The following is a 19151-nucleotide window of genomic DNA, read 5'->3' as shown; positions in this document are numbered from 1 at the left end:
GAGCGATTTGCTGATGTCAACATTGTGAACAGAGTGCCCCATGGTAGCGGTGGGGTTATGGTATGGGCAGGCATAAACTACGGACAACGAACACAATTGCATTTCATCGATTGGCAATTTGAATGCACAAAAATACTGTGATGAGATCCTGAGGCCCATTGTGATGCCTATTGTTTTAGGTTTCTGTAACCAACAGACACATATCTGTGTCCTCAGTTATGTGAAATCCATTGTTTTAGGTTTCTGTAACCAACAGACACATATCTGTGTCCTCAGTTATGTGAAATCTATTGTTTTAGGTTTCTGTAACCAACAGACACATATCTGTGTCCTCAGTTATGTGAAATCCATTGTTTTAGGTTTCTGTAACCAACAGACACATATCTGTGTCCTCAGTTATGTGAAATCCATTGTTTTAGGTTTCTGTAACCAACAGACACATATCTGTGTCCTCAGTTATGTGAAATCCATTGTTTTAGGTTTCTGTAACCAACAGACACATATCTGTGTCCTCAGTTATGTGAAATCCATTGTTTTAGGTTTCTGTAACCAACAGACACATATCTGTGTCCTCAGTTATGTGAAATCCATTGTTTTAGGTTTCTGTAACCAACAGACACATATCTGTGTCCTCAGTTATGTGAAATCCATTGTTTTAGGTTTCTGTAACCAACAGACACATATCTGTGTCCTCAGTTATGTGAAATCCATTGTTTTAGGTTTCTGTAACCAACAGACACATATCTGTGTCCTCAGTTATGTGAAATCCATTGTTTTAGGTTTCTGTAACCAACAGACACATATCTGTGTCCTCAGTTATGTGAAATCCATAGATTAGGGCCTAAGGAGTTTTTTTTTAATTGACTGATTTCTTCATATTGTTGTTCAATATATATTTAGCCTAGTTACATTAGCAGTAAACAAAAGGCAAAATGGAGATCTACATAACAAAAACAAAGCCTACAGGCTAGTGACATGTGACCATGCACAGCTATCTTGCTAAACAAATAGGCGAATAGGCCCGCTTCAAACATGGAAAACCATGCTGCTCATGAGTAAAGCTACGCGTTTGATATGGTACAATACACTTCTGTGGATTAAATTCAATCCATGTAGTCAATGAAGCAATGCCAGCCTACCATAAACACGCATCCAACAGGTATAGTGTCACGTTCTGACCTTTATTTCCTTTGTTTTGTCATTATTTAGTATGGTCAGGGCGTGAGTTGGGTGGGCAGTCTATGTTTTGTTTTTCTATGTTTTGGGGTATTTCTATGTTTCGGCCTAGTATGGTTCTCAATCAGAGGCCGGTGTCATTAGTTGTCTCTGATTGAGAATCATACTTAAGTAGCCTGGGTTTCACTGTATGTTGGTGGGTGATTGTTCCTGTCTCTGTCTTTGCACCAGATAGGACTGTTTAGGTTTTCCATGTTTATTGTTTTGTAGTGTTCATGTGTACATTTACATATTAAAAGAACCATGGACACTTACCACGCCGCATATTGGTCCTCCGATTCTTCTCGCCTCTCCTCTTCGGAAGAAGAGGAGGAAATCCCTGACATATAGTTTACAATCACTGAAACCAATAGGCACCAAGAAAACCATCATAGAATGTATCTATTTCTATGATGAAACACCAATATGTAGCTCTACACAGGGGCGTCATTTGGGTTCTTGCATTGGAATTATATTGAATTCTGCAGTAACTGAATATCCCAGACACCCTCTTCCTATGAACCCGTTGCTATTAAAGTAACGTTTTTGGACAGAAACCCGGTGGTTAGGCCACTAGCGTAGCATTCTAGGCTAACTTGGGCTCCAAGATTGTCAGGAACAGTCGGAGGGGGCTGTGGAGCCAGCATCCTGGCGGCACTTGTGGAAGGATGGGTGGGCTCTGCATGGGTAGCTAGATGGAGCTAGGCAGCATCATAGCTGCTGGGCTTGGCAGTGGCCTCTGGTTTGATGCCTTTGATTTGAAGGCCTATAAAATGTGCAGTTCGGAGCGGGATGATTGTTAGGCCCGACTATGTATTTTTGCACATAAGCTTAGCTTGCCAATGTCGCCATGACATCGCCTACAAGAATGATCAGGGATTTATTTCTATTGGAGAAGCAGTTTGAGCCTATCTTCATACTGTACTGTCTTTGGTGAAGCAGCTTCAGCGGTTATCTTGACCCCGCCCTTATGAATCAAAGTCAAATATTACAGGCAGAGGCGTATCACGTTATTCACTTCCAGTAGCCAACACATATCAGAAGCGTTTCCCCCCCACTTTTTAGGAAACCCAAAGAAGTGATACCAAACCATCCCAGTGGCTTTCCATAACCTATCCCCTACACACAGCCCCTCTGTCCATGGTGCTGGGCAGCGGAGATACAGTTTTTGCGCCAACCTTTCATTCAATTATTTGAACTTTTTTGCTGTTTTTATGAAACAACATAAAACTAAAACTGAGGGGCTCAAGTTTCAAATGAGAAGGCTAAGCCCCCCTTTTCCCCCTCATGGAGCCGGGCCCACAGTCGACACTGATGCTCTGAAGCCTATAATATAGGAAACCTTGTGGACTTGGTCCATTAGACTACATTAACTGCAGGCCTAGACACCACTGGAGCATGCTGGTCTAACTTGGTGGATACACTTGACGCGCAGTTGCACATACCCATACTCCATGACATGAAGCCACATTCTTAGAGAAAAGGGTTCCAAAAGGCATCTTCAGCTGTCCCAACAGGAAAAACAACCCTTTTTGTTTCCAGGTAGAACCCTCTTGGGTTCCTCTGTGGAAAGAGTTCTACCTGGAACCAAAAGGGTTCGACCTGGAAACAAAAACAGTTCTTCAAAGAGTTCTCCTAACCCTTTTAGGTTCAAGATAACTCCTTTTTTGGGAATGGCAAGCCCATGTCCCCACTCCCCTCTGTGTCTTTGTGTCTGTGTCTGTGTCTGTGTCTGTGTCTGTGTCTCTGTGTCTGTGTCTATGTGTCTGTGTCTGTGTCTGTGTCTGTGTCTGTGTCTGTGTCTGTGTCTGTGTCTGTGTCTGTGTCTGTGTCTGTGTCTGTGTCTGTGTCTGTGTCTGTGTCTGTGTCTGTGTCTGTGTCTGTGTCTGTGTCTGTGTCTGTGTCTGTGTCTGTGTCTGTGTCTGTGTCTCTGTGTCTCTGTGTCTGTGTCTGTGTCTGTGTCTGTGTCTGTGTCTCTGTGTCTGTGTCTGTGTCTGTGTCTGTGTCTGTGTCTGTGTCTGTGTCTGTGTCTGTGTCTGTGTCTGTGTCTCTGTGTCTGTGTCTCTGTGTCTGTGTCTGTGTCTCTGTATGTCTGCAGGATTGGACTAGGACCAAAAATTAGCCCTAGCATGTTTAATACATCACCCTATACACCATTATTAGCCAAATAAAGATCATTTTGTGAAAAAAAAACAACAAGTTAGATAGGCCCACTGGATTAAAATGGACCAGCTCACATGGCATTTGCCCAAAATGCCAGATGGCCAGTCTCCCCGTCTGTCTGTTTGTTTGTATGTCTGTGATTAACTGTCTGAAGATGATGGGCTATGATAGGCACTATACCTAATCTCTGTACTTAACCTAAAGACTTCAATACTGGATCTCATTAATATAAGGATCTCATTAATGCATATGAATGTATTGTGATGGCTGTTGCATCTGTATGCATCAACAACTTGAATACCTCCTTCTGAAAGTGAATGATAACAATAACTATCTGTTGTGAGAAAATGAGACAAACATTTCATTACGACAGCAAAAAAAACATGCAATTATTACATGCTGCAGCAAGAGCTAGCCTGGCACCTAAAGCGCTCGCATTTCCATCCCAAATGGCACCCTGTTCGCTAGTGCTCTACTTCCATAGGGCCCTGGTCAAAATCAGTGCACTATGTAGGGAATAGAGTGCCATTTGGGATGCAAGCAGAGGAAGAGGATTAAATGAATAACCGCTTAAGTGCCTTGGAGTTTATTCAATCTGCCAATTATAGGCCTTTTGACTGGCTAAATATACAACACACTCCTCATGCAGAAAATCTATTTACCTCGTCATGTGCCACACAGGTTCAACCGTGTGGGATGCAGAGCAATGCGGAGCAATAAACATGAACTATCTATGTGCGAAAATGTGTACCGCTTAAAACATTACTGTAAAATAAATAGAATGGAAATGATGGGGAATACATATGATGTGAAATGGAGGGGAGGGAGGGGTTTGTGTTTGTGTGTGTGTGTGTGTGTGTGTGTGTGTGTGTGTGTGTGTGTGTGTGTGTGTGTGTGTGTGTGTGTGTGTGTGTGTGTGTGTGTGTGTGTGTGTGTGTGTGTGTGTGTGTGTGTGTGTGTGTGTGTGTGTGTGTGTGTGTGTGTGTGTGTGTGTGTGTGTGTGTGTGTGTGTGTGTGTGTGTGTGTGTGTGTGTGTGTGTGTGTGTGTGTGTGTGTGTGTGTGTGTGTGTGTGTGTGTGTGTGTGTGTGTGTGTGTGTGTGTGTGTTTGTGTGTGTGTGTGTGTGTGTGTGTGTGTGTGTGTACACTGTGCTTCTGAAGGCACCACTAACTGGGACAGAATGGAAGAGTTTCACTTGGCTTCTGTCTCTTGTCCCAGAGGCATTTGTGTTCAAGTTCATGCCCCTGCCAGATTTGCACATCTAAATAAATAAAATAGGATCTTAAAGCTAACAAGTAAACAAATGGTTCTCCCCAAAGGCGAGCCTGCTGTCGCAATTCATCTTGTGCTTCCAGACAAAACATTTTGGCATGAACAGACGTCTGAGAATCCACTGATGCTCTAAGTGTAAAGGTAGTCAATGCCCCAGCTCGCATCAATATGCAATTGGTTCTGACTGACAGAGAGAGAGAGAGAAATATGTAATGTGTTATTACATCTGAGAAACAATGCTCATTTCAAAGCAGTAGGAACCAGTCTGGACATGTTGTTTTTGAGGTCACACATAGTTGATGTCGGCCCTGTACATTTTCTGCATACAAATGGAAGAGAAAATACCATTTCAAGAACAAAGGACATTATAATACATTATAATGCTTCATTTGGCCTTACATAGCCAGTTCATAATGCTTCATTTGGCATTACACAGCCTGTTCATAATGCTTCATTTGGCCTTACACAGCCTGTTCATAATGCTTCATTTGGCCTTACACAGCCTGTTCATAATGCTTCATTTGGCATTACACAGCCTGTTCATAATGCTTCATTTGGCATTACACAGCCTGTTCATAATGCTTCATTTGGCCTTACACAGCCTGGTCTTAATGCTTCAGTTGGCATTACACTGTCTGTTCATAATGCTTCATTTGGCATTACACAGCCTGTTCATTATGTTTCATTTGGCCTTACACAGCCTGTTCATAATGCTTCATTTGGCATTACACTGTCTGTTCATAATGCTTCATTTGGCATTACACAGCCTGTTCATAATGCTTCATTTGGCCTTACACAGCCTGTTCATAATGCTTCATTTGACATTACACAGCCTGTTCATAATGCTTCATTTGGCCTTACACAGCCTGTTCATAATGCTTCATTTGGCCTTACACAGCCTGTTCATAATGCTTCATTTGGCATTAAACAGCCTGTTCATAATGCTTCATTTGACCTTACACAGCCTGTTCATAATGCTTCATTTGGCCTTACACAGCCTGTTCATAATGCTTCATTTGGCATTACACAGCCTGTTCATAATGCTTCATTTGGCCTTACACAGCCTGTTCATAATGCTTCATTTGGCATTACACAGCCTGTTCATAATGCTTCATTTGGCCTTACACAGCCTGTTCATAATGCTTCATTTGGCCTTACACAGCCTGTTCATTATGCTTCATTTGGCATTACACAGCCTGTTCATAATGCTTCATTTGACCTTACACGCCTGTTCATAATGCTTCATTTCATAATGCTTCATTTGGCACACAGCCTGTCTGTTCATAAAGCTTCATTTGGCATTACACAGCCTGTTCATAATGCTTCATTTGGCCTTACACAGCCTGTTCATAATGCTTCATTTGGCCTTACACAGCCTGTTCATAATGCTTCATTTGGCCTTACACAGCCTGTTCATAATGCTTCATTTGGCCTTACACAGCCTGTTCATTATGTTTCATTTGGCCTTACACAGCCTGTTCATAATGCTTCATTTGGCATTAAACAGCCTGTTCATAATGCTTCATTTGGCATTAAACAGCCTGTTCATAATGCTTCATTTGGCCTTACACAGCCTGTTCATAATGCTTCATTTGGCCTTACACAGCCTGTTCATAATGCTTCATTTGGCATTACACAGCCTGTTCATAATGCTTCATTTGGCCTTACACAGCCTGTTCATAATGCTTCATTTGGCCTTACACAGCCTGTTCATAATGCTTCATTTGGCCTTACACAGCCTGTTCATAATGCTTCATTTGGCCTTACACAGCCTGTTCATAATGCTTCATTTGGCCTTACACAGCCTGTTCATAATGCTTCATTTGGCCTTACACAGCCTGTTCATAATGCTTTATGCATGTAGTTACAGGGTTATGAGCAGTTATTAAAGCCTGTTGTACATTATAATACATTATGCGTAATATACAGTTGAAAACGGACGTTTACATACACTTAGGTTGGAGTCATTAAAACTTGTTTTTCAACCACTCCACAAATTTCTTGTAAACAAACCATTGTTTTGGCAAGTTGGTTATCTACTTTGTGCATTGATAAAAGACAGTACTGTGCAGCCGTCTTCATTGACCTTGCCAAGGCTTTCGACTCGGTCAATCACCATATTCTTATCGGCAGACTCAGTAGCCTCGGTTTTTCGGATGACTGCCTTGCCTGGTTCACCAATTACTTTGCAGACAGAGTTCAGTGTTTCAAATCGGAGGGCATGCTGTCCGGTCCTCTGGCAGTCTCTATGGGGGTGCCACAGGATTCAATCCTCGGGCCGACTATTTTTTCTGTATATATCAATGATGTTGCTCTTGCTGCAGGCGATTCCCTGATCCACCTCTACACAGACGACACCATTCTATATACTTCCGGCCCGTCCTTGGACACTCTGCTATCTAACCTCCAAACGAGCTTCAATGCCATACAACACTCCTTCCGTGGCCTCCAACTGTTCTTCAACGCTAGTAAGTCGCTCTGGATAAGAGCGTCTGCTAAATGACTTAAATGTAAATGTAGTAAAACCAAATGCATGCTTTTCAACCGTTCACTGCCTGCACCCGCACGCCTGACCAGCATCACCACCCTGGATGGTTCCAACCTTGAATATGTGGACATCTATAAGTACCTAGGTGTCTGGCTAGACTGTAAACTCTCCTTCCAGACTCATATCAAACATCTCCAATCGAAAATCAAATCAAGAGTCGGCTTTCTATTCCGCAACAAAGCCTCCTTCACTCACGCCACCAAACTTACCCTAGGAAAACTGACTATCCTACCGATCCTCGACTTCGGCGATGTCATCTACAAAATTGCTTCCAACACCTTACTCAGCAAACTGGATGCAGTTTATCACAGTGCCATCCGTTTTGTCACTAAAGCACCTTATACTACCCACCACTGCGACTTGTATGCTCTAGTCGGCTGGCCCTCGCTACATATTCGTCGCCAGACCCATGCGCTCCAGCAGGTGTATCTCACTGATCATCCCTAAAGCCAACACCTCATTTGGCCGCCTTTCGTTCCAGTTCTCTGCTGCCTGTGACTGGGAACGAATTGCAAAAATTGCTGAAGTTGGAGACTTTTATCTCCCTCACCAACTTCAAACATCAGCTATCTGAGCAGCTAACCGATCGCTGCAGCTGTACATAGTCTATCGGTAAATAGCCGACCCATTTTTACCTACCTCATCCCCATACTGTTTTTATTTATTTACTTTTCTGCTCTTTTGCACACCAATATCTCTACCTGTACATGACCATCTGATCATTTATCACTCCAGTGTTAATCTGCAAAATTGTAATTATTCGCCTACCTCCTCATGCCTTTTGCACACATTGTATATAGACTCCCTTTTTTTTCCTACTGTGTTATTGACTTGTTAATTGTTTACTCCATGTGTTACTCTGTGTTGTCTGTTCACACTGCTATGCTTTATCTTGGCCAGGTCGCAGTTGCAAATGAGAACTTGTTCTCAACTAGCCTACCTGGTTAAATAAAAAATAAAAATTGTTCCAACAATTGTTTACAGATTATTTCACTTATAATTTACTGTATCACAATTCCACTGATTCAGAAGTTTACATACATTAAATTGACTGTGCCTTTGAACAGCTTGGAAAATTCCAGAAAATTATGATTGGCTAATTTACATCATTTTAGTCAATTGGAGGTTTACCTGTGGATGTATTTCAAGGCCTACCTTCAAACTCAGTGCCTCTTTGCTTGACATCATGGGAAAATCAAAAGAAATCAGCCAAGACCTCAGAAAAAATATTGTAGACCTCCACAAGTCTGGTTCATCCTTGGGAGCAATTTCCAAATGCCTGAAGGTACCACGTTCATCTGTACAAAAAATAGTACTCAAGAATAAGCACCATGGGACAACGCAGCTGTCATACCGCTCAGGAAGGAGACGCGTTCTGTCTCCTAGAGATGAATGTACTTTGGTGCAAAAAGTGCAAATCAATCCCAGAACAGCAGCAAAGGACCAAGATACTGGAGGAAACAGGTACAAAGTTTATATATCCACAGTACAACAAGTATCAACATAACCTGAAAGTCCGCTCCGCAAGGAAGAAGCCACTGCTCCAAAACCGCCATTAAAAAGACAGACTACGGTTTGCAACTGGACATGGGGACAAAGATTGTACTTTTTGGAGAAATGTCCTCTGGTCTGATGAGACAAAAATAGAGCTGTTTGGCCATAATCACCATCATTATGTTTGGAGGAAAAGGGGGAGGCTTGCAAGCCGAAGAACACCGACCGTTGGGATGGTGGGGTGCTTTGCCACAGGAGTGACTGGTGGGACTGAAGTGGGGGTTGTTGGCTACAGGAGGGACTGGTGCACTTCACAAAATAGATGGTATCATGAGGATAGAACATTTTGTGGATATATTGAAGCAACATCTCAAGACATCAGTTAGGAAGTTGAAGCTTGGTCGCAAATGGGTCTTCCAAATGGACAATGACCTCAAGCATGCTTCCAAAGTTTTGGCAAAATAGCTTAAGGACAACAAAGTAAGGTATTGGAGTGGCCATCACAAAGCCCTGACCTCAATACTATAGAAAATGTGTGGGCAGAACTGAAAAAGCATATGCGAGCAAGGAGTCCTACAAACCTGACTCAGTTACAGCAGCTCTGTCAGGAGGACTGGGACAAACCTGACTCAGTTACACCAGCTCTGTCAGGAGGACTGGGACAAACCTGACTCAGTTACACCAGCTCTGTCAGGAGGACTGGGACAAACCTGACTCAGTTACACCAGCTCTGTCAGGAGGACTGGGCCAAAATTCACCCAACTTATTGTGGGAAGCTTGTGGAAGGCTACCCGAAACATTTGACCCAAGTTAAACAATTTAAAGGCAATGCTACCAAACACTAATTGAGTGCATGTAAACTTCTGACCCACTGGGAATGTGATGAAAGAAATAAAAGCTGAAATAAATCATTCTCTCTACTATTATTCTGACATTTCACATTCTTAAAATAAAGTGGTGATCCTAACTGACCTAAGACAGGCAAGTTTTACTTGTCAGGAATTGTGAAAAACTGAGTTTAAATGTATTTGGCTAAGGTTTATGTAAACTTCCGACTTCATCTGTATGGCATAATTATTAAATATGGCATAAGGCATACTTATAATGCATCATGACAAGGGTCTTCATCATACAAAGAGTAACTACCATTCCCTGTGGATTGTTCAACACAGTCTACCTCTGTTACAAAGAAAGCACAATTCTATGCACAGGAATCTGATTAAAAGGACAAAGTTATTGTCTGTTGTATGAATAGCTTTATTGATGGCCAGGTACTAATGTCAAGCAACAAAGGATTTGGGTAATATGAATCATGTGTTTTAAAGGGGGCAATCTGGGATTCAAATGAATCATGTGTTTTAAAGGGGGCAATCTGGGATTCAAATGAATCATGTGTTTTAAAGGGGGCAATCTGAGATTCAAATGAATCATGTGTTTTAAAGGGGGCAATCTGGGATTCAAATGAATCATGTGTTTTAAAGGGGGCAATCTGGGATTCAAATGAATCATGTGTTTTAAAGGGGGCAATCTGGGATTCAAATGAATCATGTGTTTTAAAGGGGGCAATCTGAGATTCAAATGAATCATGTGTTTTAAAGGGGGCAATCTGGGATTCAAATGAATCATGTGTTTTAAAGGGGGCAATCTGGGATTCAAATGAATCATGTGTTTTAAAGGGGGCAATCTGGGATTCAAATGAATCATGTGTTTTAAAGGGGGCAATCTGGGATTCAAGCAACAAAGGAGTTGGGTAATATGAATCATGTGTTTTAAAGGGGGCAATCTGGGATTCAAGCAACAGCGAGGCGAGCACCCCACCACTTGTTGTGTTTAAGAGTTGATGGACGGGGTTGGATAAATGTAACCACTCTGAAATACATAGACAGAACTATAGATGCAAGGATCCATGAAATCTAAATGTAAAAGTAAAAAACATATATAATGTACCAATCCCAGATTGTCCGTTTAATAAAAGGGTAGAGACTTAAGTCATGAGAGGAAGCAGAAGAACATCAGAGGTGCCTTTCAAAAGTCTTAAATGTCTTTGTGATTTATAGTCATTCTTCATATCTGTACTCTTCTTGTGACAAGGAAGTGGAATTCATTATTTTATTCAGCTAGGTAAACAACCACTGAGCAGGTATAGAAATGGCATCTATAATAAACTGTAATCGTTATCACCCTCGGGCTATTCAATCCAGGACCATGATTTTATAAAAATAAAACGTTAGACCTGGTGTACAGACCACTGATTATAATGCTGGGCCATTTATTTAGAAAGGAAGCATACACATGTTCTTCTCACACGGAGACAGAAGTTGTTTCACTCTGGGCCATTGTGTATGTTGGAAGGGAGAAATTTGTTATTTTTATAGCACGTCTTGGAAAATATTTAATACCTGTGGAATGAGGTCAGGTTGACATATGAAACAAATGAAGTTATTCATGACACACACACACACACACACACACACACACACACACACACACACACACACACACACACACACACACACACACACACACACACACACACACACACACACACACACACACACACACACACACACACACACACACACACACACACACACACACACACACACACACACACACACAATGTATTCACATCCCATTACTTTTTCCCCATTTTGGAATTCTAAGAGAATTTCTCCTTTCAGCAGGACAATAACCTAAAACACAAGGCCAAATTGACACCGGTCTTGCTTACCAAGAAGACAGTGAATGTTCCTGAGTGGCCGAGTTACAGTTTTGACTTAAATCTGCTTGAAAATATATGGCAAGACTTGGAAATGGTTGTCTAGCAATGATCAACAACCAATTTGACAGCTTGAAGAATTTTGAAAAGAATAATGGGCAAATGTTGCAAATCCAGGTGTGGAAAACTGTTATAAACTCATCCAGAGAACTCACAGCTGTAATTGCTGCCAAAGGTGCATCTACAAAGTATTGACTCAGTGGTGTGAATTCTTAAGTACATTGCCCTAGGTTGGTGGCCTTTAACGCCTAAGAGACGGGGTGACCTCAGACAGGCATAGTTACCCTCGGCGGGACTGGAATTATTCCCACCATTCACTGGTTGGAGCTGAAGAGCTGGAGGACTCAATCTCTCTCAGTTTCTGTACAAAAATAAAAGAATAACGGAGGGAACACACACAAACACTCTTTTTTCAGTAGAAATCAGAAAATGTAAGAAGGGAGAAATCAATGCATATTTCAGATTCTGGACATTGTCTGTCCAACTTTGGCTATATACACAGAGGAGTGTGTGTGTGACTGAGGCAGCAGTGCTCATCTTGCCCCGAGGGCTGACCTGGACTGTTGTAGACTGACTGAAGGGGGGGGGGATAAGATTGTATGGATGCTCAATGTAGAATGTTGAACTGGATCTCTTTGGCTCAATAGAATGGTTAATTAATTAGAGTGTTTTAAAAGGTGGGACTGAGCGCGAGGTTCTTTGCGAGCGTACTTATATAGTTTTCTAAACCAAGTTTGTTTGTGTGTGTGCTTGCATGGGGGTCTGTCTGTCAGCCCGTCCGTTTTACTGTGTCTGCTTTACTGTGGGTCGATGATAGGTGGTGTATTCTGTTCATTCTGCTAACCTCTGAAACAGCTCCCATTCAACAAACTGAACACATCAGTCTGCACAGGTGTCTGTAAAGCATTCACTGCAATATGAAATCATTTATAAGAAATGACACAAAACAAGTCTACATCACAAGCAGTGACTGAGGTAAATATGATGCATATTGCAATACTCAAGAGGTTGGTAAAGAAAAGACTGAAAGACAGACAGAGTCCATCTATCCTGTGTCTTCTGATAGCAGTCTGAAGGGGACCTTGGAGGAGTGACGACGACTGTGTCTGTCTGCTAACCAGGGCATTGTGGGTATGATGGATGCATGAGGCATCATCACTCCAGCTCTCAGCTAGAGATGATAGATAGATCTGGATGGATGATATAAGTGATGTGTTATTGACATGTGTTGTCTTGTGTGTTTTGTGTGTGTGTGTGTGTCTATGTGTGTGTGCGTGTGAGTGCGCATTGATTTGAGCTATGTCACTCTCCCTGTAGGAACCAACGCCTTGCACATACTTGAAGAGAACCAAGGACATCAGACTCTAGTTCCCCCTCACATACTAACCGTGCACGCAAGGCAATATTCACAGCAATTCTATCATTACAAAAAACATAACCCAGAGAGCAGGTGTCTTTACCTATAGTTGCTTCCCAGTTACTCTGCTCTGTGAAATCAATGACATACAGTCAATTCATGCTCTTTGTGCTGTGAGAATGTGGGCTGATGCATGGAAGGCCTGCGTCCCAAATGGCACCCTATTCCCTATAAAATAAAATGCATTACATTTGACCAGAGCCTTATGGGCCCTGCTCAAAACATAGGGAATAGGGTGCAGTTTGGGATGCACACAACGTTCCCAAAGTAATGTACAGTGCAGACAAACAAATTGATCTATAAAAGAAACGCCTACGTTTAAAGTGAGAAGTAGGCATTGGTCTGAAGTAAGAAAAAAATAAAACTTACATGAGCACCACAATGCCTACTCCACCCATGCTCTACCAAGGTTTTCCAGCACCACAATGTCTACTCCACCCATGCTCTACCAAGGTTTTCCAGCACCACAATGTCTACTCCACCCATGCTCTACCAAGGTTTTCCAGCACCACAATGTCTACTCCACCCATGCTCTACCAAGGTTTTCCAGCACCACAATGCCTACTCCATGTGAATGTGTATTCAGGTTTTTTTTGTCTCGCCCTGACCTTAGTTATCTTTGTTTTCTTTATATTTTTGGTTAGGTCAGGGTGTGACATGGGTGATTATATGTTTTTGTCCTGTCTAGAGGGTTCGCACCAGTCTAGGGGTTTTTGTATGTCTATGGTTGCCTAGATTGGTTCTCAATTAGAGGGCAGCTTGTAACGGCGTTCGTCAGTTGAAGGAGAAGCGGACCAAAATGCAGCGTGGTGGTTACTCATGTTCTTTAATGAAGAATCCTACATGAAATAACTATAATATACAAAAACAACAAACGAAACGTGAAAACCTATTACAGCCTATCTGGTGAACAACTACACAGAGACAGGAACAATCACCCACAAAATACACAGTGAAACCTATTACAGCCTGTCTGGTGAACACTACACAGAGACAGGAACAATCACCCACAAAATACACAGTGAAACCTATTATAGCCTGTCTGGTGAACACTACACAGAGACAGGAACAATCACCCACAAAATACACAGTGAAACCTATTACAGCCTATCTGGTGAACACTACAAAAGACAGGAACAATCACCCACAAAATACACAGTGAAACCTATTACAGCCTATCTGGTGAACACTACACAGAGACAGGAACAATCACCCACAAAATACACAGTGAAACCTATTACAGCCTATCTGGTGAACACTACACAGAGACAGGAACAATCACCCACAAAATACACAGTGAAACCTATTACAGCCTGTCTGGTGAACACTACACAGAGACAGGAACAATCACCCACCAAATACACAGTGAAACCCAGGCTACCTAAATATGGTTCCCAATCAGAGACAACGAGAATCACCTGACTCTGATTGAGAACCGCCTCAGGCAGCCAAGCCTATGCTAGACACACCCCCAATCAGCCACAATCCCAATGCCTACAAAAAAAACAATACAACAACACAATAACCCCATGTCACACCCTGGCCTGAACAAATAATAAAGAAAACACAAAATACTAAGACCAAGGCGTGACACAGCTGTTTATCGTTGTCTCTGATTGAGAACCATATTTAGGCAGTCATATGCTTTGGGTATTTTGTGGGTGATTGGTTCCTGTGTCAGTGTTTGTGCCACACGGGACTGTTTCGTTTATATTCACTTTGTTATTTTGTATTCTGTCGTGTTCAGTTTATGCTATTAAAACAAGGACACTTACCACACTGTGTATTGGTCCGATCCGTGCTACTCCTCTTCAGACGAAGAGGACGGTATCTGTTACATTCTTAGGATTCAAACCTTCTCAAACATTCTAATTCATACTCTTAGAGGAGGTGTTCCCACAATAACGTGATTTGTACCCCATACAGATTAAAGTATTGGATTCTTCACACACCACACTAATCCCATTCCACTAATCCTTTTTTACCTTTTTTAATTATATGAAAGCAAGCTTTGCTAATATACTTACAAGACCATCATGCTTGATTGAGCTAGCCCTGGGGCGGCAGGGTAGCCTAGTAGTTAGAGCTTTGGACTAGTAACCGGAAGGTTGCAAGCTCAAACACCCCGAGCTGACAAGGTACAAATCTGTCGTTCTGCCCCTGAACAGCCAGTTAACCCACTGTTCCAAGGCTGTCATTGAATATAAGAATTTGTTCTTAACTGACTTGCCTAGTTAAATAAAGGATAAATAAATGCAAAAACAAAGTGTTTGAGTGGAGAAGAAAGTAAAAGTGCAATATTTGCCATGTAAGAAAGCTAACATTTAAGTTCCTTGTTCAGAACATGAGAAATTATGAAAGCTGGTGGTTCCTTTTAACATGAGTCTTCAATATTCCCAGGTAAGAAGTTTTAGGTTGTAGTTAATATAGTATTTATAGGACTATTTCTCTCGAAACCATTTGTATTTCATATACCTTTGACTATTGGATGTTCTTATAGGCACTTTAGTATTGCCAGTGTAACAGTATAGCTCCCATCCCTCTCCTCGCTCTTACATGGGCTCGAATCAGGAACACAATGACAACAGCCACCCTCGAAGCAGCGTTTTACCCATCGCTCCACAAAAGCCGCGGCACTTACAGAGCAAGGGGAACAACTACTCCAAGTCTCCGAGCGAGTGACATTTGAAACGCTATTAGCGCTCACCCCGCTAACTAGCTAGCCATTTCACATCGGTTACACCAGCCTAATCTCGGGAGTTGATAGGCTTGAAGTCATAAACAGCGCAATGCTTGAAGCATTGCAAAGAGCTGCTGGCAGAACGCACAAAAGTGTTGTTTGAATGAATGCTTACGAGCCTGCTGGTGCCTACCACTGCTCAGTCAGACTGCTCGATCAAATATCAAATCAAAGATTTAATTATAACATAATAACACACAGAAATACGAGTCTGTAGTCATTAATATGGTAGAATCCGGAAACTATCATTTCAAAAACAAAACGTTTATTATTTCAGTGAAATATGGAACCGTTTGATATTTTATCTAACGGGTGGCATCCCTAAGTCTAAATATTCCTGTTACATTTTACAACCTTCAATGTTATGTCATAATTACGTAAAATTCTGGCAAATTATTTCGCAACGAGCCAGACTGCCCAAACTGTTGCATATACTGGTTAATATTGCCTGCTAACCTGGATTTCTTTTAGCTAAATATGCAGGTTTAAAAATATATACTCTATGTATTGATTTTAAGAAAGGCATTGGTGTTTATGGTTAGGTACAGTCGTGCACCGATTGTGCTTTTTTTGCAAATGCGCTTTTGTTAAATCATCCCCCTGCATTGCATAGATTATATGCTACGCAGGACATGCTAAATAAACTAGTAATATCATCAACCATGTGTAGTTATAGCTAGTGATTATGATTGATTGATTGATTGTTTTTTTATAAGATAAGTTTAATGCTAGCTAGCAACTTACCTTGGCTTCTTACTGCATTCGCGTAACAGGCAGGCTCCTCGTGGAGTACAATGAGAGGCAGGTCTCGGAGCTGACAAGGTAAAAGTCATTCTGTCCCTGAACAAGGCAGTTAACCCACCGTTCCTAGGCCATCATTGAAAATAAGAATGTGTTCTTAACTGACTTGCCTAGTTAAATAAAGGTGTAAAAAAAAAATTGGCCAAATCGGTGTCCAAAAATACCGATTTCCAATTGCAAAGAAAACTTGAAATCGACCCTAATTAATCGGCCATTCCGATTAACCGGTCGACCTCTAGTATGGAGGTCTATAGAGCCTGTTCCTATTCCTAATTTCTGTAACCATTAGTTAACCTGTGTAATAATGATATATGATCGGAAACACTTGCAAACATGGTCCTGTTTTATCAATTGCTGTGCTGATCAACGGCAGTTCATTACCTCTGTCAAATTAATATGTAGCTGAAAGTTGTGTGTGCATTTGTATCTATTTTTGCAATAAAGATGACGCTAAAATAATTTGTATTTTCACCTTTAATTAACTAGGCAAGTCAGTTAAGAACAAATCCTTATTTTCAATGACACCATGGGAACAGTGGGTTAACGGCCTTGTTCAGGGGCAGAATAACAGATTTTTATCTTGTCAGCTCGGGGATTTGATCTTGCAACCTTTTGGCTACAAGTCCAATGCTCTAACCACTAGGCTACCTGCCAACCCTATTAGTACTCAGACCCCTTCACGTTCTTATGTTACAGCATTATTCTAAAATGTATTAAAAGTTTTTTTCTCCTCATTAATCTACACACAATACCCCATAATGACAAAGGAAAACTGTTTTTTAGAAAGAAAAAAAACTGCAGTATCACATTTACATAAGTATTCAGACCTTTTAGTCAGTACTTTGTTGAAGCACCTTTGGCAGCGATTACAGCCTTGAGTCTTCTTGAGTATGACACTACAAGCTTGGCACACCTTTATTTGTGTAATGGCTGTTGTTTGAAGAAGGTGAGGACCAAGGTGCAGCGTGGTACGTGTTCATGTTTGTTTATTGACACTGAACACTAAATACAAAAATAACAAAGGAATAACGGAAACAGTCCTGAAAGGTGAAAAACACTAAACAGAAATCAACTACCCATAAAACCCATGTGGGAAAAATCTACCTAAGTATGGTTCTCAATCAGCGACAACGATAGACAGCTGCCTCTGATTGAGAACCACACCCGGCCAAACAACAAAGAAATACAAAACATATACAATTAACATAGAATGCCTACCTTAGTCACACCCTGGCCTAACCAAAATAGAGAATAAAAGCCTCTATGGCCAGCGCGTGACAATTTGGGGAGTTTCTACCATTCTTCTCTGCAGATTCTCTCAAGCTCTGTCAGGTTAGATGGGGAGCATCACGCACAGCAATTTCCAGGTCTCTTCAGAGATGTTAGATCAGGTTCATGTCCGGAATCTGGCTGGGCCGCTCAAGGACATTCAGAGACTTGTCCTGAAGCCACTCCTGCATTGTCTTGGCTGTGTGCTTAGGGTTGTTGTCCTGCGAAGGTGAATCTTCGCCCCAGTCTGAAGTCCTGAGCGCTCTGGAGCAGGTTTTCCTCAAGGATCTCTCTGTACTTTACTCCACTCATCTTTCCCTTGATCCTGACTAGTCTCCCAGTCCCTGCCGCTGAAAAACATCCCTACAGCATAATGCTGCCACCACCATGCTTCACCGTAGGGATGGTATTGATGAGCGGTGATGAGCGGCGCCTGATTTTCTCCCGACGAGACACTTGGCATTCAAGCCAAAGAGTTCAAAATTGGTTTGTTAAGATAAGAGAATCTTATTTCTCATGCTCTGAGAGTGATTTAGGTGACTTTTGGCAAACTCCAAGTGGGCTGTCATGTGCCTTTTACTGAGGAGTGGTTTCTGTCTGGCCACTCTACCATAAAGGCCTGAGTGCTACAGAGATGGTTGTCCTTCTGGAAGGTTCTCCCATCTCCACAGAGGAACTCTGGAGCTCTGTCAGAGTGACCATCGGGTTCTTGGTCACCTCCCACACAGATACCAATTCCCCATTCCAAGTTGAAAGACAAAGGCCAATAATCCCAATTAAGAACATTACTTCTCAGTGTCACCCCCGGTTCTCATTTGCCGCTAACGAGCAATCGAGCTGGTTAATTGAGGTCAAAAGTCCTCCTCATCTACTGATTGGACTTTCACCATCCCCCTTTCTCCCTCTCCTCACCCCCACTTTCTCCCCCTCTCCCACCACCCCTCTCCCTGTGAGTGACAGTGACCCTCTTCCACCCCTCCATCTCTGTCATGTAAATCTGAAGGACCAGAGGAGATACTGTCTGACCCAGGCTCTCAGCCTCTTCCTAATCCCTGAAAGAGACACCCCTGAGCGGGGACAGATGCACATTTTTACACAACACCAGGCTTATCTACAGCCAGCCCCTACCTACTCTAAGCTGTAGCCACAGTGATATTGGAACAGAACAAATCCTCGGCTGTCACAGCGCTATCAGAGAGAGCGAAAGAGAAAAAGAGAGAGAGAGGCCCCCTCCTCCTTCTGACAAGATCTGGTCGTTTCACACGGCGTCCGTATCAGTGGCTGACGTCAATGGCCAATAGAGATAATGGAGCACTGAGGGTGGTTTGATCGTTTGGGTGGCTCCCAGGCAATACAACTGTGTGTTTGAGTGTGTGTGTGTGTACCTCAGTGGGAAAAGACAACTAACAAACACTGGTTCAATCATACCCACAACTCTAATGATTTGTTCATCT

The sequence above is a fragment of the Oncorhynchus gorbuscha genome, unplaced genomic scaffold (genome assembly GCF_021184085.1).
Source record: "Oncorhynchus gorbuscha isolate QuinsamMale2020 ecotype Even-year unplaced genomic scaffold, OgorEven_v1.0 Un_scaffold_1185, whole genome shotgun sequence".
NCBI classification, from domain to species: Eukaryota; Metazoa; Chordata; class Actinopteri; order Salmoniformes; family Salmonidae; genus Oncorhynchus; species Oncorhynchus gorbuscha.
Note: the sequence above shows the minus strand (reverse complement) of the source record.